This window comes from Taudactylus pleione, unplaced genomic scaffold, assembly GCF_031769625.1.
Source record: "Taudactylus pleione unplaced genomic scaffold, aTauple2 ptg000296l, whole genome shotgun sequence".
Classification (NCBI taxonomy): domain Eukaryota; kingdom Metazoa; phylum Chordata; class Amphibia; order Anura; family Myobatrachidae; genus Taudactylus; species Taudactylus pleione.
In genome coordinates, this window is record NW_028284698.1 from 14,172,404 (window position 1) to 14,196,901 (window position 24,498).

Consider the following 24,498-nt stretch of genomic DNA (forward strand, 5'->3'; position numbering starts at 1 on the left):
TCTGGTATTGGGAATTGTGGCCAGTGGCGTAACTAGGGTCTTCAGAGCCCAAGATAAATTTAAGATTGGCGGCGTCCCCCCACACACAAAGGAAAATATGTGTTACGTGCCCCTGGCACGCAGCAAAAAAATGGGCGTGGTCAGAAAAGGGGTGTGCTTACTGAGAATGGGGCGGGCCAACATGACACGCCACCAATTTCTCGTCAGTCTGGGAACATTCCTTTCTGTTCCATATGCACCTTACCTATACGGTGGTTTCTCACAATGTGGAACTTCTGAAGAAATACATCCTCCCTGGGACAACGGCGTCTTCAGTCGGTATTCACTATTTCTGTAGGTTACATCATCCAGAAGATGCCTGTTTGTGTAGGAACATTAACAAGGTCATCATCATATGATAGCGGTTCAACCAGACTCGTTCCCCGTGTAACTTCCTCCGCTCTGCGTCTCTCAGCCACACCACCATCTCATTGCATCATCTCTTAGCCACACCATCATCTCCCTCCCTGTGTTGTCTCTATTTAGCCACACCATCGCCCCCCCCCCCTCGTGGCAGTCCGACCCCCCCTTACCTGGCTGGTCCGGAGCGGAGAGAGCGCCGGGGAAGGAGAATCACCCTGTCACAGGCACCCCCAGTGGCAGCTCTCAGTATAGAGAGAATGGGAAGACTGCCTGGGAGGGGCTGCGTACTTCTGCTGCAGCTCCCCTAACAGTCCTACAGCAGCACCAACAGGCACACATGCCTGTTTGTTCAATATTCAGTCCGGGAGCAATGGAGATGCCGGGGGGTCGTTGGGCTGGGGGTGACGGTGTCCTGACCAGTGGCGCCCCCCTCTGCTGGGCCTGCCACGGCACCCAGGGCATGTGCCCCGCTCGCCCTGCCCTGGTTACGCCACTGATTGTGGCCTTTCCTATTTCGTTTATCCTTATTTTCATAAAGAGCTATATTGATACTCTTTGTATGCTGGAATTTATCCTTACTTTGCTGGTACCTATTGCTCCTGTTATTTTTATTTCTCATTGCGAGGGCCTGGAAAGCTCCTTCAGGCACCCGTCTCGTTGATATTGTCCTATTAGGGTTTTTTTTTGTATATGTGGACTACCTGTACAGTATATTAGAAAGCTGTTACCTGCTCGTTTTTTACCTTGTTCTATCCTTTATTTTTTGTTTTCTTTCATATATTCTGTACTTATCCTTCACCACACTAGGTCACTGACTGGATATGCTTGAAACTTTTTCATATTGTCTTTTTGTATTGTCTTTGATATTGTACGTATATTTAATGTTATTTCCTTTTATTGCTGTCTTCATTCATGCCAGTCCTTTTGTATTGTATATTCGAAAACTGCACATTTGTCTTGTCTCAAATATATTCTGTTATTTTGGGTGTAAAAAAATTCCCAAAATAAAATGATTAAAAAACACTGCAAAGGACAGTTCTTCAAATAAGAGCTGGGTCGGACTGGACCACAGGGGTACGGGGAAATTCCCAGTGGTCCCCACTGCCTATGGGTCCACCACCCTTTTCTAGGTGTTAGGTTAGAGACCTCAAATTATAGATTGTTACTCTATTAGACAGTAAGTTACCTGGAGGAGCAGGACCACTGATCAACATGGGGGCATGGTTCCCTTCTAATGGTTAGGCAATCATCTGTGTTTGCTTTCCACAACCCCCGTGGTGGATGACCGCACCCTTTAAGCATGGGCCCCTACCACTGCATTCCCCAAGGTGGGCCCTTCATGCACTTCTGCATTTCTGTTAAACACGCAGCTAACAGGCAACTCTATTGTATTCAGTCCAAATACGACTATATACACACACTTGCAACATGATTGCATAGACCACCGACAAATATCATTCTGTCACACACGTTTGTTTGAAACAAACTCACTGGTGTCCGTGCAATACCCAGTGTGTTTAATACGGGGCCAGACACGATTCTTTGTAAATATACCCCTATGTATTTATATACATTATACATTAATATGGGGCGTGAGGCTGTATTTTGCCTAAGGCCCTATGGGATCTTAGGGCCTGATTCAGTAGCAGATGTAGGGGCGTATTTATAATGGGTGCAGGGTGTGCGGGGCACACGGCCCCTGCGTCCAGTATTCTACTGCTGCTGTCAGTGCGCAGGCGGCAATAGGGAGAGAGGAGGGGGCCCCGGACGGGGAATGCACATGGGTCCCCTCCTCTATTAATGCGCCCCTTGCATGGAGCCACGAGCAATAATAAAGTGGGAGTAGGCAGTCCCTTCCCATCATCACCCATGGCTTCTCCTCTTTGCCTCCACTGAGCTGCGTCCCATACTGGCCCTGATGTCAGCCAGCCCGGATGGCATGAATTGAGCATCACACACAGGAGAAGAGATCATGGTGGCTGTTTCCCTGCTGCTGAGGGGAGGCCTGAGGCGGGTGTTGTGTTGAGAGCTTGGTTGGTGGCACCCAGGACTGGGAGGAGCCTGAGCGGTGAATCTGGTGCACATTATCAGTGACTGCAGTGGTTATGTGTGAGTACTCTGACAGCACTATGCTATCCAGCCGTTTCAGCTGACCACCAAGCTGCTGGATCGTTCCAGTTTCCATCTGGTGGTGGATCAATTATTGTGCGCTCCCGGACAAATCTGACTCTGTGTGCGCTCACACACACCATCCTGGGGGTGTACAGATGTGTTACATACACCTTTTCTCAAATTGCTCTAAATAGCTCCGTTGGATGTACTACAGACTTTGCCATTTAGCTGCTCCAAACATCTTTTTCTTTTACTTTGCATTTTATTCGCATACCAATTCCTGTGTGACCAAAGTATTCATCTATTGTCCATGGTATACTGTGAGCGAATCTCTAGGCCGCTACAATGTGACTATGACACAGAATTTTGGAAAAAGTATGAATCGCTATCCATGGCAGATTCATCCGAGTTGCGGCAAGCGGTATAACTGTGCTGAAGCTAGGATAGAGGTCCATCGCCCTTTAGCAAGCTGATCATTTAAGTAATCTATGAATATGACACACTTACGGATTGCACCGAAAACTTAGGCCCTCATTCAGAGCCACTCGCTATCGGCAGTACGCTCGTTCCGCGCGATGTTCGCACATCTGCGCATGCGTACGGTTTTTAGTACGCATGCGCGAACCAGTCAGTGCGGCCGAAAATCATTTGTACGCAATATAGCGAGTGCCTGCTATTTTGAGTGACAGAATGAGGCGTATGTGGGTGGTAACAGGGGAAGGTGCTTGAAAACGGGGAGTGGAGATCCGATCGCAGGCGTGCTTAAAGGTCAAAACGGGCGTTTTATGGGTGTGCATAATTAATACAGCAGCGTCAATGACCACGTCACTTGGTTTTTTTAAACTCAGAACTGCTCGCAAAATAGCGGTTGAAAAAACCAACCACAAGAATAGCGAGCAGTTCATATTCTGTTCGATGTACTCGATTAATCCAATAAATAGCGGACATGACGTATGGTGCGAGCGGCCAGGGGGCGTTTTTAAGAAATAAAAGAGCGTATGTTTTGCTCACTCGTTCAGACTTAGAGGTGTGAACAGACTGCAATGTGCGAACGGATCATTTGCATAGCCACCCCTTGTTTTTGAACGAACGAACGCAAATAGCGAACGGCTCTGAATGAGGGCCTTAATCCTCAATCAACCACCCGTTGATATCTAAATCATCTTTTTTGATAACCAACCTCCAATTAACAAGATCCCTAGATAAGATAACCAAATTAGCAGATTAAAGTTGCACCTCTTAATTAACGATGCGATACCCCACCCTGTAACTATCAGCTCATTTGCAATTTATTGCTCCATAGGTCTTCGTGAAATCACTTTGAATGGGGCGCTCCACCCATGACCGAAATAACAGGAAACTTTGTGAAAGAAGAAAAAACAACGCTAGCCTGAGCTGCCGACGTGGAAGCTCCAGAACGACTTTGCTCATATCATGCACAACGATTCTAACAGGTATGTATGGAATGGCGAATCTCCCCCTGGACTCGTAACCAATAAAACTTTGATAAACATTACATAAACGTCAACTAAATAACTCAGCGTAATGTTTACTAAACCTTACAAACCCTCAACCAAATCCTCCGCGTACGCGGAGCCAATGACCTCAAAACAAACTACTTAAATTCCGGTGCGACAGCCAGCCGATATTACCGGGGCTAGGGCAAGCCATGTATCTCAGCAAAAAAGCGGAGATGACCCACCCCTGAAACCAATCCCTGGACAAAACGAGACAAGGACATCTGTAATACCATACCCGCTGCCGTGACGCGCCCTAACGTCCATGCTCCAGCGCAAACCCACAAAGAGGTGAAAGAATGCCTAAACAAACGTAATGCCGAAGGGGACTCAGCTCCGTAAATATAGATAGCTTGAACTACACTTATAATATCTCCGCATAACATAAACCTGCTGGTGCAGAGTCTGGTATCCCAGCTCTCTGCTACAACCAGGTTTGTAAAAAAATAAATAAATAAATAAAACAACTCCAAAAAACAGCATACTGGCAGGTAGATCTCACCGCATTCATGATTCCGACCATAAAACTGGTACGCCTAGAATCGAATAAAAGACGCCTGTAAAGAAAATTAAATCCATGCAAACTAAACCACCGAGTGACCCCCTACTACCAATAAAGCAACCAAAGAATTGGGCTGTCCCTCCATGATGTGTACGTGCTTGCCGCACCATTGCAACCGCCGACCAAGGAAAAGAAAACAGAACAACCCGTTGAAGAGGACTTCGCTACGGAACAAGTTCCAGCTACTCCAATTCCCATACACAGAAATATATACACTTTATCCAGGTGAGCTTGATCGCCAAAACTTCGCACCCTCTCCAGTTCTTGTTCGAAGGATTGGTACACCTCACAGCCAACTGCCGAATCTAACGCAACGTTGACAGATCACCGTTCCGCGCAAGAAAGATGCTGGATAAATCTAAACTAGCCCCTCACCTTCTTAGGCACAAACCCCATGGCGAGGTACAAAAATCCTTATACAGGGAAAGACTATAAAGAGCCCCACATGCGCCCTAATCCACCTCCGCTTCCCATTTACTCCCAACGACTTACGGGAGATTCCATATGGATTGAGGTCCCGTTTGGACTACGTCGCATAATTGTGTGTTAAGAGCAAATAAATACCCCCAAAAACAAACAAACCTTCTAACAAAGTAATACCCCCTCGCTACTCGATTCGCTATCCTCTCGACCCATTCCTGCATTGCCAATGCGGCTATATTACTGTCCAAAGGCCGTCATCGCACAGCATGCAGAATTCAATGCACCGACACGCCCAACTCCCTGCTGCACTGGACATTATTGAACGCGTAACCGTCACCTCGCCCGGTGCTTCAGGTACTTGGACAGGCTGGGCAGAGTTGCCTCCAGGCTATCCGGAATCCATAGGTATCCATGACTACCGAGTAACCCTCAACCAAAAAACACCACGTCCTTGAATCATGAACTGAAACACTGCCGGGCTTCCCAGCAAAACTCACCCTGAATACGAACAAGCCAGTTAACCAAAATCAGGTATGAAGGACGGTAACCGACCCCAAAATGCTGATAAGGCTTTCGCCTGAAACAAACACTGCAATCACTGAGGGACCATACCAACTCTACATAGATAGGACCTCTTTGGGATTCAACCCCAAGCCCTCAGTACTGTGAGGCAGGAATGCCAACCACTACGCCAATCATGCTGCCCATAATGGCAAACATGCCCACACATTTGCCTTTCATAATCTGCTCCCAGACACCATGGCACGTGAGCGCTTAACAAACTCCACCCACTCTGGGCCAAAGATGCTAATTAACCCTCAAAGTCTGCCCTGAGAGGCAGTAACGGTAATCACCACACCCTCTGCGCTGCCATAACTTTAACCTCAAACCTAAGAAAAGCTGCATCTGCACAATGGACCCCATCCCCCACTGTAACCGGGACTCTAGCTGCCAATAATAGTACTAGACTCTTTAGGCTTTTACGCTTATCCTCAATCGTTTGCGCAAATACCCCCTGAACTTACCTTGCCTACAGTGTATATGGAAGAATCGCTATACACAGCAAAGAAAAGTCAAAACGCTGCACAAAAAGAGAACAACATGCTCACATGATCCAGTGGGTGAAAACTCCGACCTGACCGACTGCCCGCTAACACTTGTCCTTCGCTGCGCGGTGCACCCACCATGACTTGAGTCGCTTTCTGAACATTCTGGACAGCCGAAAACCCTTCCTGTGGCACCCTGGAAGACTCTGAGGCGGCAACCTGAGGACTTGAAATAAAACACATGAGGTGGAAGCATGGGCGTGACATCTTTCAGCTGATGGAACGGAACAACCACCAGTGTGCAGCAATGGGTGGGGCTGGGCCAAATGCGTGGGTGCAATCAGGGAGCAATGGAATGCACAGGAAAATAAAAAATAAAAAACATATATATAAGAAAAATAAAAAACAGCAGCACCTGGCGGCCTGGAGCTGAGTAATAATGGGGTTGCGAAACCTTGCGGTGATAAAACCCTATGAGGGTGCGACCCTGGGGGGTGAAATGCTGCAAAGGCGAAACCCCGTGGAGGTTGAACATTGGGGGGTAGAAAAATATGGGGGGTGAAACCCTGGGGAGGTGAAACCTTATGGGGGGGAAATCTTGTGTGGGCCCCCCATTCCCTGCACTTCTAGCAGTGGCAGTAGGAGGGTGGACAGCGGGGGCCGTTCAGGCATTTGCTATTTTATTTTCTGTACGCTAAAATGGCCGCTGATGGATAGTGGGCGGGGCCATGCGTTGGCGTGTAGCGCGGGAGGCCAGATACGGGAGGTGGTGCACAGCCAGGCAGGGGGTGTCCGGCCGCCCCGTGGAGACTCCCGCGAGCCTGGCTGGGGGTTAATGGGGAGTGCGGGGCTGACCGCGCACGCCTGAAGGGTGAAAGGCGCAACATCACGGGCTGCCCGGGGCCGTGTGACATGCCTGCGGAAAGGCGCCTGTGTATGTGCCCGGGTGTATGTGCCTGGAGAGCAGGAATGGGTGGCATCGCAGGCCATCGGATGCCATGTGGCATGCCTGGGTAAGGCCGGCTGTGTGTGTGTGCTGGGTGTCTGGTGAGTAAGCAGCATTTGGGAAGGAGGCTGAGGTGGAGGGAGGGGGGTAGAGGCAACGGAGAATGGTGGAGCGAAGGGTGCTAGGGGGGGAAGCCAGCTTACCACAGGAACTGGTGGAAGGATGTAGGGGGGCTGGAAGGAAATACAAATGGGAGCAGTAAAGGACTATTATTGAAATATATTGAGAGCAGAACACAATGAATTATGAAAGGTGATACTTAGCAGTCTGGTTCCAGAACTGAAAAAGAGGGCAATGTCTCCTCTTCCAGGCTATTTATAATGCATAGTATGGGCCCTGCCCGTTATTGCTGCCATAAGCTATTGTTTTGATGGACACAATCCCGACTACACCCCCTCTTTCCTTAACCCTTGGTGAACTAACAATATTCCATCCTAAACAGGGTGCTTATCTTTCCTCAAACTTATTCAAGTATTCGTATCTATTAATTGGTGGTACAGCCAATGGCTGAATAATTAATAATTGGAGTAGCCACTGGCTGGCTGAAGATTTAAAAATTGGTGCAGCGCCTGGCTGAATAATTAATAATTGGTGCAGCCTCTGGCAGAAGAATTGATAATTGGTGGTGCAGCCCCTGGCTGAAGAATTAATACTTGGTGCAGATCCTGGCTGAAGAATTAATAATTGGTGCAGCTCCTGGCTGAAGAATTGATAATTGGTGCAGCTCCTGGCTGAAGAATTGCTAAGTGGTGCAGCCCCTGGCTGAAGAATTGATAATTGGTGGTGCAGCCCCTGCCTTGCTATAAAATTGATAATTGGTGCAGCCCTTGGCTGAAGAATTAATAATTGGTGCAGCCCCTGGCTGAAGAATTGATAATTGGTGCAGGCCCTGGCTGGGTGAATAATTGATAATTGGTGGTGCAGCCCCTGGCTGGCTGAAGAATTGATAATTGCTGTAGCCACTGGCTGAAGAATTGATAATTTGTGGCACAGCCCCTGGCTGAACAATTAATAATTGATGCAGGCCCTGGCTGGGTGAATAATTGATAATTGGTGGTGCAGTCTCTGGCTGAAGAATTGATAATAGGTGGTGCAGCCCCTGGCTGAATAATTGATAATTGGTGCAGGCCCTGGCTGGGTGAATAATTGATAATTGGTGGTGCAGCCCCTGGCTGGCTAAAGAATTAATAATTGGTGCAGCCTCTGGCTCAAGAATTGATAATTGGTGCAGCCCCTGGCTGAAGAATTAATAATTGCTGCAGTCCCTGGCTGAAGAATTGATAATTGGTGGTGCAGCCCCTGGCTGGCTGAAGAATTGATAATTGGTGGTACAGCCCCTGGCTGAAGAATTAATAATTGGTGCAGCCACTGGCTGAAAAATTGATAATTGGTGGTGCAGCCCCTGACTGGCTGAAGAATCGATAATTGGCGGTGCAGCCCATGGCTGAATAATTAATAATTGGTGCAGCCACTGGCTGGATGAAGATATGATAATTGGTGCAGCCCCTGGCTGAAGAATTGATAATTGGTGCAGCGTTTGGCTGAAGAATGAATAATTGGTGCAGCCCCTGGCTGAAGAATTGATAATTGGTGGTACAGCCCCTGGCTGAAGAACTGCTAATTGGTGGTTGTGATCGGAGGCCAACCACACGTGATTAAAATGGCTGCCACTGCACTGAAGAGATTAAACCCCATGCCGCGGCACCATTTTTAAAAGGACCTTTAGGCGCAGTGCGCCACGTACTGCAAATGTATATGTAATGTGTTTGAACATGTCATTCAATGTGCTTTGCGCAGTTGTGGAAAATGGGATTTTGGTACCAACCGGTAAATCCTTTTCTCTGATTCCACAGGGGACACTGGAGTTGCTTACGCTGGGGTATAGAGGCGTGGATAACTGGAGCCGGCACTTTAAATAATTTAGAAGTGTGAAGCTCCTCCCCCTCTATTCCCCACCAGCCCTCTGTTTAGAAAATGAAGACCGAGAGGAGATGGAGAACAAGCGGAGTAAAAAAGGAGAGGAGAGAAGAACACACAATAATCAAAGCATACAACATACGGAACAAACCGAACAGGCAGGCAAAGAGCGCAGAGGTGGGCATCCAGTGTCCCCTGTGGATCCACTAGGGGACACTGGAGTTGCTTACGCTGGGGACGTTCCAAAGTTTTCCCCTCGGGCGGGAGCGCTCTGTGGGACCTGCAGAACCAGACGGCCAAAACTTGATGCCGAAGCAGCAAACATATCAAAACTGTAACATTTGACCCATGTGTGAACTGAAGACCAAGTGGCCGCATGGCACAATTGTGACCTGGAGGCGCCCCTAACGGCCGCCCATGATACACCCACAGAACGTGTGGAATGAGTTGAATGGACGTAGGAGGCCGCAGGCAGGACTAATCTAATCCTGAAGAATAATCAGCCTAATCCAACGTGCCAACGTCTGCTTAGACGCTGGTCAACCTGTCCAAACAGCATCATAGAGGACAAAAAACTACTCTGACTTGCGGAGGGACGCCGTCCTGGCATATAGATGCAGAGAGCTCTAACTACATCCAAAGTAGAAGAATTACCGGAGTCCTCCACCGAAGAAGGTACTCAATAGGCTGATTGATATGGAAAGCCGACCCAACCCTGGGAACACAAGCTAAGGTGGCTTATAGGACAGAGCACCCAAAACTAAACTCTACGAGCCAAATCTAGAGCCAGGAGGAGGACACTCTTCCAAGACAAATACTTAATTAAAGGTAAGTACCAGGGAGCTATCGGTGGTACAAAAGGAGGCTACACAAGCAAGACCCCCTAAAGTAACATCTGCCCTCAGGAATGAGGGCCAATTTTCGTTGAAAGAAAATAGAAAGGGCAGAACCTGCACCTTGAAAGTTCAAAGGTGAAGACCAGAATCTAGTCCCATCTGCAGAAAAAAAAAAAAACAGAAACTGGGACAACCGGACGGAAGGCCCGACTGGAACACCATTCGATATAAGAATGCCAGATGTGATAAGGCGCAGCCGAAACTGGCTTCCTGGCGCGTAGCATGGTGGGAATCAGAGTCTGGGATGCTTCTGCATTAAAAGATATCAGTTTCAGGAGCCATCCCGTTAAACGCAGTTGCGCTAAATTGGAGTGGACGAAAAAGGACCCTGCTGTAGAAGATCCGTGCGCAGATGAAGGTGCGACGGCTCGTCTACCAATAGGCACCGAAGGTCCGAGAACCAACTACTCCGAGGCCAGTTCAGTGCCACGAGAAAGACAGAGGCTGACTCGTGTCTTATCCTTTTTAGAAGAAGTGGAATCGGAGGAAAAAGGTAAACGAAGTTGTAGATCCATGAAACTGTCAGAGCGTCTATTGCCTCCACCTGTGGATCGCGAGTTCTTGACACTTATAGTGGGAGTTGAAGATTCAATCATGACTCCATGAGGTCCACCTGAAAACACCATCGACGTATCAGCGCGTTGAGCACGTTTGGATGAATCTTCCATTCCCTGGGATGTATATCCTGGCAATTTAGGTAATCTGCTTCCCAATGGTCCACACCCTGGATGAATACCACCGACAGGATTACTGACTTCTTCTCGGCCCACCGGGGAATCTGAGATACTACTCGCATGGCCATGCGACTACCAGTCCCGCCCTGGCGGTTGATGTAAGCGACGGCCGTAGCATTGTCGGACTGAACTCTTACCGGGCGTGTCTTTTGCAACTCTGTTGCTTCTATCAGAGCATAGTAGATCATTCTGAGTTCCAACACATTTATGGGCCACTTCTGATCCAGAGGGGACCATCGACCCTGAAAGTGAAATTCGAGGACTACTGCTCCCCATCCTCGAAGGCTGGCATGTGTTGTTACGATGATCCAGAACCATACCGAATTTTCGGCCCACTAAAAGACTGTTATATTGTGTCCAGCAGAGGAGGGCCACTCTGGTAACCTGGCTCAGACGGATTTGTCGCTGTAGAAGCAGATGAGACCCTGACCCTTGTGACAGCAGGTCCAGCTGAAACACTCTGGAGTGAATCCATCCGAACTGTAGTGCCCTGAAGGCAGCTACCATCTTCCCTAAGAGACGCAGACAAAGAATTAGGGACACCTTCTTTGTACTGCTCCCTTCTTGAAGTTGATTATCCAACCGTGTTGGATTAGAGTGTGATATATCAGTAAGGCATGGTTTGTTAGAAGGGATACCGATGGAGCCTTGAGGAACAAGTCATCCAATTAGGGGATTATGTTTACTCCCGATGACTGAAGGAGAGCAATCATGACTGACATGAGATTGGTGAAAATGCGGGGTGCCAAGGATAACCCGAATGGCAATGCCCGAAACTGGTAGTGATCCTGCAATACAGCAAAACGCGGAAAGGTTTGATGTGGTTCCCAAAAGGGAACATGGAGATAGTCCTTGATATCCAGGGATAATAGAAACTCCCCTGGTTTCAACCACACAATGATGGACTGCAGGGACACCATGTTGAAACGATATATATCTTAAGATACAGGTTTTAAAGGACTAGAGGTCCTAAACCGATCCATCCGGATTTGGTACTACAAACAGGTTTGAGTACAAACCCCATACCTCGTTGATGTTCTGGAACCGGAACTAGCACCGAGGATCGGAGTAGAGACTGGATAGCCTCCCGTAGAACCCTGGCCCTGTCTGCAAGTATTGGCAGATGTGTAGGGAAGTACCGAGATGAGGGGGGACTTCGAAGTCTATTCGTTACCGTAGGGAAAGCAGTCTGTGAATCCACTGATCTGAAAGGGTCTAGTTCCAAACTTGTTGAAATTTCTGCAAAACGGGCTCCCACCAGGTGGGGTGGAAGACCGTCAATGCCACCTGTTTCTCAGCTGGTTTAGGTTCCTGTCGACCTGCACCATTGTGTGGACGACCTCTACCTCTGTCGCCTCTTGCTTGCGTGGGAGCACCTCTGGCTCTACCACGAAAGGAATGTGGCACACGAAAGGAAAGAAATGAAGGTCCCATGTAAGATCCTCTGGGATCCAAAGCCGTTGAAGGGAGGAAGGAAGACTTACATCGTGGCCTGGAATATCCATCTGCCCAATTCCGGGCCAAAAAGCATGTCACCAGTGAATGGTAAACCCCTCACCGCACGCTTGGATTCTGCATCCGGTTACCAAGCACACATCCAGAGGGCTCAGCAGTTCGAAATAGCATAAGCAGATATGAGAGCTCCTTAGAAGCTTCTCCCAGGTAAACTGCAGACTCACGATGTGTTCTGCCAGAAGAACGTAACTGTGCCCTGGAAGTACCTGATCAACGCAATCAACTGGTCAGCCCAGCAAATCATAGCCTTCTTAACCCAGGCGGTAACTAACGTAGGTCTAAGTTAAACTCCCGCTGCAGTATAAATAGAGCGCAGCGTTGACTCCAACTTGCAATCAGAAGGGTCCCTCAATAATGAGGCAGCCCGTACTGGGAGTGTAGCTTTCTTAAAGGGGCAGTGAGCAGATGCGTCAACAGGGGGAGATGTTTCCCCCTCTTCTATCATGGATGACGGAAATGGGTAGCAGAACAGGAACCGACGAGGAATTTGGAACCTCTTATATGGTTGATTCCAGACTATTTTAGCCTACAGCACCTGGTATTCCCAGGCAGTCACCCATTAACCAGGCCTTACCCTCCGAGATCAGACGTGTTCAGGGTGGAGTGTCCCTAGGGCTGCGAAAACTGAAAAACAGACAACCTATTTGTTGGTCACTGAGAAGATACGTAGCGTCCAATTACATTGTAATTGTTCCAGGCTAACTGAGTACTGCTGTTCTGACCCTGACACAGGGAGTAACGTACTCAAATAATACACACTCCTGGGATGCAGGAACTATATCCACAGGTAGATTAAATACCTGCCTGACCGCCAGAATTAAGAATTCCTCCCCAGTAGAGGCAGACTCTTTATATGGCCCACAGGTAGAGGCAGGGCCGTAGCTAGGGTAGTGCGGCCGGTGCCATCGCACAGGGCACCACAGGTCAGGGGGCGCTGTTTGGGCATATCAAATTACTGTTTGTTATCATTCTTGCTTGTAGCTTCCTCTTATTTAATCCCCAGCAGCTCCTGACCTCTCCTATCTCTTCCCTGGCCCTTCCCCATGAAGCCATGGCCCTTTTTTGGGTGCATTATGTCCCTTTGAAAAATGAGGGGGGCACCAATGCTCTTTCTAGCACAAGGCACCAAAAAGTCTAGTTACGGCTCTGGATAGAGGGCGTATCAAATATTAAACTGATAAGAACAGATACTAAATGGGACTCTCTTGATCTGTTTGCCTGTTTATTGCAGCCTTTTCCACTTGATCTTAGCCAAAAGGCAGAGAAAATCTTGAGGAGTACCGTCATTATACAAACTTCCTCCAATCACGTTCCTTAGTATCCTCTGTTGTGAGGATTTCCTTGTCAGACCCTCTCTGACTGGAGAACAGTCGTTAGGGGGCGTTATTGGTAGGAAGTGGAGTGAGTAGAAACAGCGGTACCTATAACCTGTACCAGGATGTCTAGAGACTTGGTTAACCCTGACACCCTGGGAGGTGCGAGCCTCAGCCAACTGTGACGTTAAGTAAGCCATCACTCGTACCATGTCAGCGGCCCATAGAGGAGCAGGAGAATCAGTAATAGCCATAGGTGGATAGATTACTAAACAAGCATCATATAACATGCTTATATAGTTTACAGTTTGAACAAACATCTTTTGCAAGGAGTTTGGCATTCAACCATAGTCACCCATACAGAGGGACAGATACAGAAGACAGAAGGCTAGTTTGGGAAACAGAGGAGGAGATCACACAACTCCCTTCCCACAGAATTGATTCCCTGCTGTACACTCCCCTGTGCTCACAGGCTCCCAGGGATGCAATCAGGAGAACCAGCCCTTCTGTAGTAGTGCTGCTACACTCTTGCTAAATTGAAGAGATGCAGTCAGACACATGTGAAACGGCAGACATGCTGTTCTAACAGCCGATGCCGCTCTGAATGGAGACAGAGAGCCCGCGCTGTTAGGCTCCGCCCCCCTTCTTTATGCCCTAAGGGCTTTGAAAATAGCAGTCGCACTGGAGCTTTCACCTCCCCCTGTGAAGCCCCGCTGAGTAGGAGCGCTATGCCGCGGATGTCAGCGGGGAGAGGGGAGGAGGATACTTATAGTGGAGCATGTAATATAGAGCAGCGCTATAGCGCTATGCTCTGAAGCCAGCATCGGCAGCGGGGACAGGAGCCGGAGGATGCGCAGCTGATGTACTCACTGCATCCCTTGGATGGCCTCTCTGATAACAGCACTCCTGCTTCTCACACTGTCCTGTCCTCAGTGCTTGTAGAAGTGCTGTGTGGCGATAAGGAGCTGTCAGTTGCTTTTTTAATAAGCACTGTGCACTCCTTCCTGTATAACAGGGTGCCAGGTACCCGGACCCCACCTTTCAATAGGTGGCGAAGGGTACCAATAAAGTGTAAAAGATGCTGTTAAAATAATAAAATAAAATAAATGTATTGCTGGAGCACAGCAAATTGTGACCAGCTCCGTAGGCACATTTTCTAAACTGAGGGCTGGTGGGGAATAGAGGGGGAGGAGCTTCACACTTCTAAATTATTTAAAGTGCCGGCTCCAGTTATCCACGCCTCTATACCCCAGCGTAAGCAACTCCAGTGTCCCCTAGTGGATGAAAGAGAAATGTACTTATAAATGTTTAGCCTATGCACTTATAAGGAATGTATAAGTTGTTTTGTTTTAGAAGGCTGTAACATTTAAGTCAAATGGTTATGAGACATTCTCACCTCCTAGTGACATGTTAATTATCCTGATGTAGTGACCAAACCTTTGCTTACAGCACTTTCATTGAAATGCAATGCAGAGGTCTCCAGTGTGTGTCTGTGTACAATACCCCTGCAAGTTTGTGGGAAGCAGGTTGTTTGTGTTTAGGAAGCTTCTATTTCGTGTAAGAACTTAGAAGGTGTTAAGACTCAGAAAGCCAAAACTGGTTTAGTCATAGACATGTGAAAAGACGAATGCAATAGAAATGTGCATTATATTTACCTTTTCAGAAACAGTATATGCTTACTCAGTTTGTGCTTAGGAAACCAAATGTTTTTGGGTGGTGTCAAGTTAATTGATTTAATTTCTGTGAAATGTAAGACGTATTTATTTATGTTTTGTGAGATAGCCTGATTGGCTAAGAGGAACCCAGGGTGGACTTACCTCCTGTGGTAATGTGTATTGGAGTGGCATAAAAGAAGGCTGCATGCCAGATAAAATTGTACATCCTTGTAAATCCTATGTGGAGAAGAATTGCTGTAACATCTTTTGTATGCTGATATTCCCCTTCAATCCGAAGGGAGGGTCTTCTTTAAGACTTTGAGCAATAAACACCTTTGCCTATTCAATTGCATTTGTACACTGCGACCAACAGAATTGCGCCAAACGCTATTCCGTACTCCTACTGTTCTGGGTTGAATCGAGCATCTCCGAAGCTCCAGCCCCCTGCCAGCTATCCAGCAGGAGCTTGGTCCATTGTGAGGGATCAGGCAGGAACAGCTAACACCAAACAGGAGGTGTGGCCGCAGCCAGTCAGCGCATACGCAGCAGAGCGGTTTCAGGCACCGGCTGTAGGAGCCTGAGTGTAACTAAGAAGCGGTTCCAAACGCTGATGGTAGAGTTTGGTGTTGACAGCATCGTTACGCCCATGGCACAGTGGGCAGAGTCAGTGACAGGCAGTCACTGATGGTAAGCGGGAATCACTGATACCCAAAGTCCAGTGGGTATCGAAACCCCCAACCTGTGATCGGGAGTCGGCAAGAGGCCATCCGGTCACAGTGGTGCAGCCCCTGGCTGAAGAATTAATAATTGGTGCAGACCCTGGCTAAAGAATTGATAATTGGTGCAGCCCCTGGCTGAAGAATTGATAATTGGTGCAGCCCTTGGCTGAAGAATTGATCATTGCTGCAACCATTGGATGGCTGAAGAATTAATAATTGGTGCAGCCCCTGGCTGAAGAATTCATAATTGGTGCAGTCCCTGGCTGAAGTATTGATAATTGGTGCAGCCACTGGCTGAAGAATTGATAATTGGTGGTGCTGCCCCTGGCTGAAGAATTGATAATTGGTGGTGCAGCCACTGGCTGAAGAATTGATAACTGGTGCAGGCCCTGGCTGGTTGAATAATATCCCTTTTACACCGGAGCTAAAACCCGGGTTTTTGAGGGGTTAACCTGGCAGCTCACTGGTGTAAAAGGGGAGAGGGTTGGATCGCCGGGTCGAGTAACCCGGCAATCCAACCCAGATAACTAGCAGGGTATAACACGGGCGATGACCTGGAGTGTGCTGCTAGCCGGCCGATTGGTCCAGCTTCAGTGGCGCTTGGAGATGACATAATCTCCAAGCGACCACTTCACTCTGGAAAAGCCGGGTCTATGCAGACCCGACTCCGGTGTGAGCGGTGCCGACTCGGGAATATCCAGAGTTGGCGCCGGCAAATTTCCGGGTCTGATCTGGATAGGAACTTTGGGCCTGATTCAGAGCCGCTCGTAAGCGGCCACTCGTTCGCACCGAGCGATGTTCGCACAACTGCGCACGCGTATGGGTCGTAATGCGCATGCACTAACCAGTCATTGCGGTTGGAAACCGAGCGCTCGCAAAATAGCAAGTGCCTGCTAATTTGAGTGACAGATGAGGCATTTGTGGGTGGTAACAGGGGAAGGTGCTTGAAAACGGGGAGTGGAGATCCGAACGCAGGCGTGCCAAACGGTCAAAACGGGCGTTTTAAGGGTGTGCATAATTAACAAAGCAGCGTCATCGACCACGTCACTTGGTTGTTTCTTAGCCTGAACTGTTCGCATGATTGCGGTAGGAAAATCCAACCACAAGCACTGCGAGCAGTTCAGACACCTTTCGATGTACTCGATTAATCTAATAAATAGCGGAGATGATGTAGGATGCGAGCGGCCAGGGAGCGTTTTTACAAAATAGCGAGCGCATGTTTCGTTCGCTCGCTCAGACATAGAGGCGTCAACAGACAGCAAAGAGCGAGCGCTCAATTTAAATAGCCGGCCCCTTTTTCTGAACGAGCGAGCGCAAATAGCATCCGGCTCTGAATCAGGCCCTTTGTTCCAACTCCAGGTCAGACCCAGAATTTAGGTGGAAAAGGGGTATAATTGATAATTGGTGGTGCAGCCCCTGGCTGGCTAAATGATTGATAATTGGTACAGCCCCTGGCTGAAGAATTAATTGGTGGTGCAGCCCCTGGCTGAAAAATTTATAATTGGTGCAGCCACTGGCTGAAGAATTGATAATTGGTGCAGCCCCTGGCTGAAGAATTGATATTTGGTGGTGCAGTCCCTGGCTTGCTCAAGAATTGATAATTGGTGCAGCCACTGGCTGAGGAATTGATATTTGGTGGTGCAGTCCCTGGCTTGCTCAAGAATTGATAATTGGTGCTGCAGCCCCTGGCTGAAGAATTAATAATTGGTGCAGCCACTGGCTGGCTGAAGAATTGATAATTGGTGCAGCCACTGGCTGAAGAATTGATAATTGGTGCAGCAGCTGGCTGAAGAATTGATAATTGGTGGTGCAGCCCCTGGCTGAAGAATTGATAATTGGTGCAGGCTCTGGCTGGGTGAAGAATTGATAATTGGTGGTGCAGCCCCTGGCTGAAGAATTAATAATTGGTGCAGCCACCGGCTAGCTGAAGAATTGATAATTTGTGGTGCAGCCCCTGGCTTAAATAATTGGTGGTGCAGCCCCTGGCTGAAGAATTGATAATTGGTGCCGACCCTTTCTGGGTGAATAATTGATAAATGGTGGTGCAGCCCCTGGCTGGCTAAAGAATTGATAATTGTTTGTAGCCCCTAGCTGAAGAATTAATAATTGGTGCAGCCCCTGGCTGAAGAACTGATATTTGTTGGTGCAGCCCCTGGCTGAAGAATTAATAATTGGTGCAGCCACTGGCTGAAGAATTGATAATTGGTGCAGACACTGGCTGAAGAATTAATAATTGGTGCAGCCACTGGCTGAAGAATTGATAATTGGTGCAGCACCTGGCTGAAGAATTGATAATTGGTGGTGCAGCCCCTGGCTGAAGAATTAATAATTGGTGCAGCCACTGGCTGAAGAATTTATATTTGGTGGTGCAGTCCCTGGCTTGCTCAAGAATTGATAATTGGTGGTGCAGCTCCTGGCTGAAGAATTAATAATTGGTGCAGCCACTGGCTGGCTGAAGAATTGATAATTGGTGCAGCCACTGGCTGAAGAATTGATAATTGGTGCAGCCCCTGGCTGAAGAATTAATAATTGGTGCAGCCACTGGCTGGCTGAAAATTTTATAATTGGTGCAGCCCCTGGCTGAAAAATTGATATATGGTGCAGCAAATGGCTGTAGTAAGAAGAGTTGATATTGATAATAACTGGTAGAGCCACTGGCTTAAGAATTGATAGTTGATAGTTAATTGTTGATGCAGCCTCCAGGCTGAGTAGTAGTGGAATACAGAGTAATGATTAGTCCTGCAACAGCCTTGAGGCCTAGAACTCTTGGCAAGTTGTGGCCATTACAGCCTTGAGGGCTGGTGAGGAGTGCCGACAGCTGGCCTTTGGGCCGTGAAGCAGGATGTGTCCTTTGGGCCGTGTAGCAGCCTTAAGGGCTGAGAACACTTGGTTGAATGTCACTGTTGTGCGACTTGTGCCGTCGGGTTGACACAACAAGCAGCAATTGGTTCAGTATTTTCTTTAAAAAAAAATGAAAGGGGCATGCAGGAGATGCTGTCTGTGGCCATTACAATTTCTGGACATTCATAAACCATAGCACTAAAATATCAGGCAGCAATGCCCCAACCAGCATATAATAGAAAGGAAAAAGGTGCAAGATGGAGTTGTCCTTGGGCCTTCCAACCCACCCTTATGTTGTATATATGAAACAGGACATTCACAGTTTAACAAACCAATCACTTCAGTGACAGGGATTGCCACTTGTGGCTGAAATTATTGGTTTGTTTGGACCCCCCACAAAACAAGCTGCGAATGCACAGTGGACATTGGTGGCAATGATCCCATACACAAACTGGCTTTAAAATACATTAGATGTCGTCATTGTCATCCCCATCCCCGCTGGAATCCACCATTACAGAATCAGACGCTAATGTATTTTTTGGACTTAAGTGCTGGTAATGGCCTTCCTCATGGAATTTGCAATTTATTTTGATGAACATCATCTTTTCCACATTTTGAGGAAGTAACCTCCTACGACGATCACTGACAAGGTTCCTGGGTTGCGTTGAAAACTCTTTCAGAGTACACACTGGAGGGTGGGCAACTTAAGTACAGCAAAGCCAGTTTGTGTAAGGGACTCCAAATTGCCTCTTTTTCCTGCCAGTAGTGAAACGGACTGTCTGACATGCCTAATTGAATGCTATCCCTAAAATAGTCATTCACCATTCTCTGAATGGTGACCGTATCAGACAAAGGGCCTGATTCAGACCCGGACGCAAGTGGCCGTTCGCTCGTCCGCCGTACGAGCGGAAATATTTAAATTCAAGCGCTTGTTCGTAAGTTTGCTCGTTGCTAATTTACCGCCCCATAGTCTCCCAACCCCTCCTCTAGCTAGCGAACGTTCAAAATAGCGACCGTCCGTCTCCTCTTTGGTTGCAGGGAACGCTCGCACAATTCATTTCCGGAAGTGGCCCTGTCAGTTTTCGATTGCCTGCTATTTCATTCTTCAAACATACTTTAATCGTTTCATGGCAATCAATATATTAATTACCTTAATTGCTATTCACATGTTTTCAATCCTTTTTTTTTTTCATTGTCAATAAACTTTATTCTTGTCAGTGTGTGTCATTTGTACTGCAGAATACGTACGGTTTCACCAATGGTATTGTTTTTCAAAATTAAATGTTTTTAGGAATGATACTATTGTTTTCCGTTGTTTTTTATAGGCATATTTTAGTACTTTAATTTGTTTATTTAAATTAGCTTACGCATGTCACTGCATCAAGCCTATCATAACTCACATTATATTTGTGAGGCTGTAGGTCACATGACTCATACAATAACCAATACAATGCGTTCTGTTAATTTTCCAAGTACATTAGCCAATCAAATTTTTTCTTGGACCTTTATTAAAACTGTTTTGTGTAAAAAAAATCATTGCCATCATGAGAGCCTCCGCGTTTTGTAGGCGTGAGCTCCTGGTCCTCACAGAGGTCATGGACCACAGGATCACGCATCATTCTCCCCCCATCACAAACCTCCGCAAGCATATGGCGTACGCGGAGGTGCGCTGCCGCCTGCCCTCCTTCGGCTATCGCCGAAATATCGGCCAACTGGAGCGTAGGTGGTCGGATTTGAGCTGCCGAACCCCACGCCTGCTTGCATGTTTGCGGCTCCAGATTGAGGAAAGTGTTTATGTGTTTGTTTGTTTTTTTGCGGCCCTACCTGCGTGTGCATGTTTCCAGTATAGCCCTGTTTGTGTAATTCGGACATACCTGCATGTGCATGTTTCCAGTATAGCCCTGTTTGTGTTTTTTGCCCCTACCTGCGTGTGCATGTTTTCCATATTGCCCTGTTTGTTTATTTAGGACATACCTGTGTGTGCATGTTTTCCATATTGCCCTGTTTGTTTATTTAGGACATACCTGCGTGTGCATGTTTTCCGTTTTTTTTTGGTTTATAAAAATTTTTGTGGTTTAATTTTTTATCAAATTCAAAAATAAAAAAATAAGCTTTAAATTTTGAATCCATCATTTAGGGGCTGAACGCAGACTACTGCGTCTAAGACGAGCACGACGTCGGCCTCGTCCCCTATCCCCCACTCCCACCCCAACCTCCTCTCCCCAACCTTCCCAAAATTCCCCCTCCACCCCAGACCGGCCAGTCCATGAGGACCCTCCCTCTCCTAATCTTACCATCCCTCAAAATTCACCCACCCCTCCACCCCCCCCTCTCTTTTCATCACCCTCCCCTCTCTTTTCCTCCCCCTCCACACAAAGTGAAATAACCCCTCCTCCATCGGACCAGCACTGGCCCACCTCAGAGGAGGACGATGTCGAGGCTCCAGGACCAGGCATCAATATGACCGGTATGTTTCCCTTTTAAACTATGGTTGCTTTTGTATTTTTTAGGTTTTGGGTGATGTTGTCCTTTTGCCTGTGCATTTCCAATTTGTTAAGTATTTCTAATGTTTTGGATATATATCTTGGCAAAACAATGTCTAGGATGTTTTCCCCTTACACATATCACACATGTCTAATCACTCATACTTGTGTCTTTCTAGTTTACGGTACCAACAAATGTAGTGTTTTTGCATACTTCGCCCTTTTTTTGGTTGTCTTTTTAAGTGTTATTTGTTTCGTTTGTATTTATACAATCTTTGCGTTTGCCATTATTTTGTATTTTTTTTACATTTGATCTCTTTTTTTAAAGTATAGTCTGATTTTTAAGTTGTTTGGTAACATATAATTTAAGGTGTCATTTTAATAATCCACACATTTTTTTTACCCACAGAGGACCAGAGGCGGCTGCAAGCAATGCAGACATTGAGGGGCCATGTCATAGGGATGCTTGTGGTCCTTGATCACATGTTGGCGGTCCTGCGCCACTAATTTTTATTTGATTTACCCCTAAAAATTGTGTTACAAATAAAATATATTTTGATTTATTAAAGTCTCATTCCTTGTCTGTAAATATTAGATTGTTTAACCTTCCATAAGTCGACTATTGGAGCATGTTTTTTAAAGAAAGGAAAATTAGATTGTAGAAAGCTCAAGTAAGTATGTAAGCTGGCACATTAAACACCTAACAATACCAATAGGTTTGTAGAATTACCAGCATTTTTTTAAAATTTGTTTGGGTGGTTAATGTAAATATTAATTCAAACCTGCTTAGGCCTAGATTAGAAAACATACTGATTCACCATAATACCTTTGGTGTTTGTTTTTAGCCACAAAGCATGTTAAAATACTTTACAATGTAACACATTACAGGATTAGCCATTAAGAAAGTTTGCCTTTTTTGGACCAGGTTACACTTGCTTGTAATTTACCAAGGAAAAGTCTTTGTAACGTCAAGCAAAAATTTAATACACACAAATATTAAACAGAAAGTGAATTGTGACGATCAATTCACACAGTGAAAACACACTCCAAAAAACAACCAACACACAAAAAAAAAAAAACACAATCAGGAACTGTTTGAAGAAGTAGCAGGCCAACATGAATCCACAAATGAGGCGAAGAAATAATTGTTCCCGAAGTTATATCCAATGTGGCCACATGAAGACAATTTTTTGGATCAGGTAGTAGGCATCGTTTTTTCGGGTAATTTTAGGGAATAAAAGACAAAAAAAACAAAAAAATATTAAAATTGGCCATTAAAATCTTACATGTCTACATTGTGTCAATTAACTAAATGTTTTCCAATAATTACCTAAAAAATCTGGCCACCACATCATCGCGTATGGCCCCCCCACATACTGACCTCCGACCAACCTCGGGGGGCCATCCTCAGGCAAGGCATCCTCTGGCTGCATTGGGACACCACTCCTTATGAGTTCACCACCAGAGCGGTGGAGGCATCTGAATCGGCCTTTTAAAAGGCAGATACAATGCTCCACCACCTGCCTGGTGGCTGTAAGTGCGGAATTATACTCACTTTGTGGCCCTGGTGTGGGAGCCAAATAAGGAGTGAGCAGCCAGGGTGTGCAAGGGTAACCACTGTCTCCTGTGAAAAAACAAAAAATCATGTGCACTCCCGGGGAATTTGGCATTCAGGGACAGGATCTGGAGGGAGGCATCACATACCACCATTACATTCAGTGAATGAAAGTGTTTGCGGTTCCTTGCTGGAGGCTGAAGTGGTATGTGAGTGCCATCCACAACCCCTATGATGTGTGGGAAGCCAGTTATTTGGTAAAAATTGGCCTTCGCCACACTAAGGGAACCCATATCCACTGGCATTTTAATAAAATGATGGAGGTGTTTAAAAATGGCCTCCATCACTGCCCTCAGGATCCTTGAAAAGGAGGATTGGGAGATTCCGGCAACTATTCCCACCGTAGTTTGAAAGGATCCTGAGGCACAGAAATGTAACACCGACATTAATTGCGTAAGTGGTGGTATTGCTGTAGGACTGTCAATTTTCCGTTCAAGATCACTCTCTATTAATGAGAGAGTGTCTAGGATGATTTGTGGAGGAAGATGGTATCGTCTTAATACCTCATCATCTGGCATTCCAAAAAGGGTGACACGTGTTCTATATATCTGGGGCCTTGCATGCCTACGAGGCCTACGCCTGGGATGAAGTTGAGGTTGGTCGGGTTCTGGAACCATGGCCAAGATAATACGACCAACATCAACCTGAAATGGTAAGCCAGGTAGTTATTGTTTTAGACAAATGTGTAAAGAAAAATATACTTATCTTTTTAAAGAAATCCAAAGATGCTTACAGGCCGGGGTCTTGTCATGAGTAGAACAACCTACATTTCAAAAGTAGAAAATATATTTATTTATTATTGGGAAAACTTGGATTGTAAACACATTTTTTAGGGTTAAAAAAAAGAGAAGGGAGCACACATTAGTTCGGAAAATCGCACGCTACATTTAGTGGTAAAACATGATTTTACACTGAAATAATAAAAACACATTAGTGCGCTAAATAGTATGCATTTTTTACAGTTAAAACAAGACACATGAGTTTGCTAAATATTACGCTACTTTTACAGTTCAATAAGGAGACATTAGTGCGCTAAATAGTACGTTCATTTTAAATTAAAAACAACTCAAACATAATTTCGCAAAAGAGTATGCTATATTTAGTGGTAAGACATGATTGGTCCTAGAAAAAAAAAAAGATTACTTAGCGAAACATATGCGAAGACCAACACATCGAAACTGTAACTTCATGAAATTAAAAACACTTACCAAAAACAGACAAATAACCCAAAGTCCAAAAACGTCAATGGGGCAAGGCCAAAATAACTGTAAAAATAAAAAAATAACACATAAGTACTAAAAAATTTTAACTATTTACTATTATTGTTTACAGTGGTTTTTAAAAAGACTTACTCAAAAACTCCAAAAAAAAAAGCTAAACAATAAAAAAAAAGCGAACGGAAAAAAAATAAGTAAGAAAACAAAACAAACGATCACACTAGAAAACTCCAAACTCCAAAAACCGCCAACAAACAACTCCTACGTCAAACCTCCAACATTCATCACCCGCCACCTCGACTCGAGTCACACCAAGCCATAAATAGTCTTTATTTTCCCGCTCAAATTACGGACGGACAATAGGAGCACACAATCAATGATGCGGCCGAATAATGCTGACGCATGTATAAAAACGTTACTGAAAACCCCAATCGGTCTGCTGTAGTGAGACCTGAAAGTCAAAAATGGCTACAGAGCAGCAAAGCACTGGCCAAGAGGCGCCAGGTAAGTATTTGTCTTTTTGGG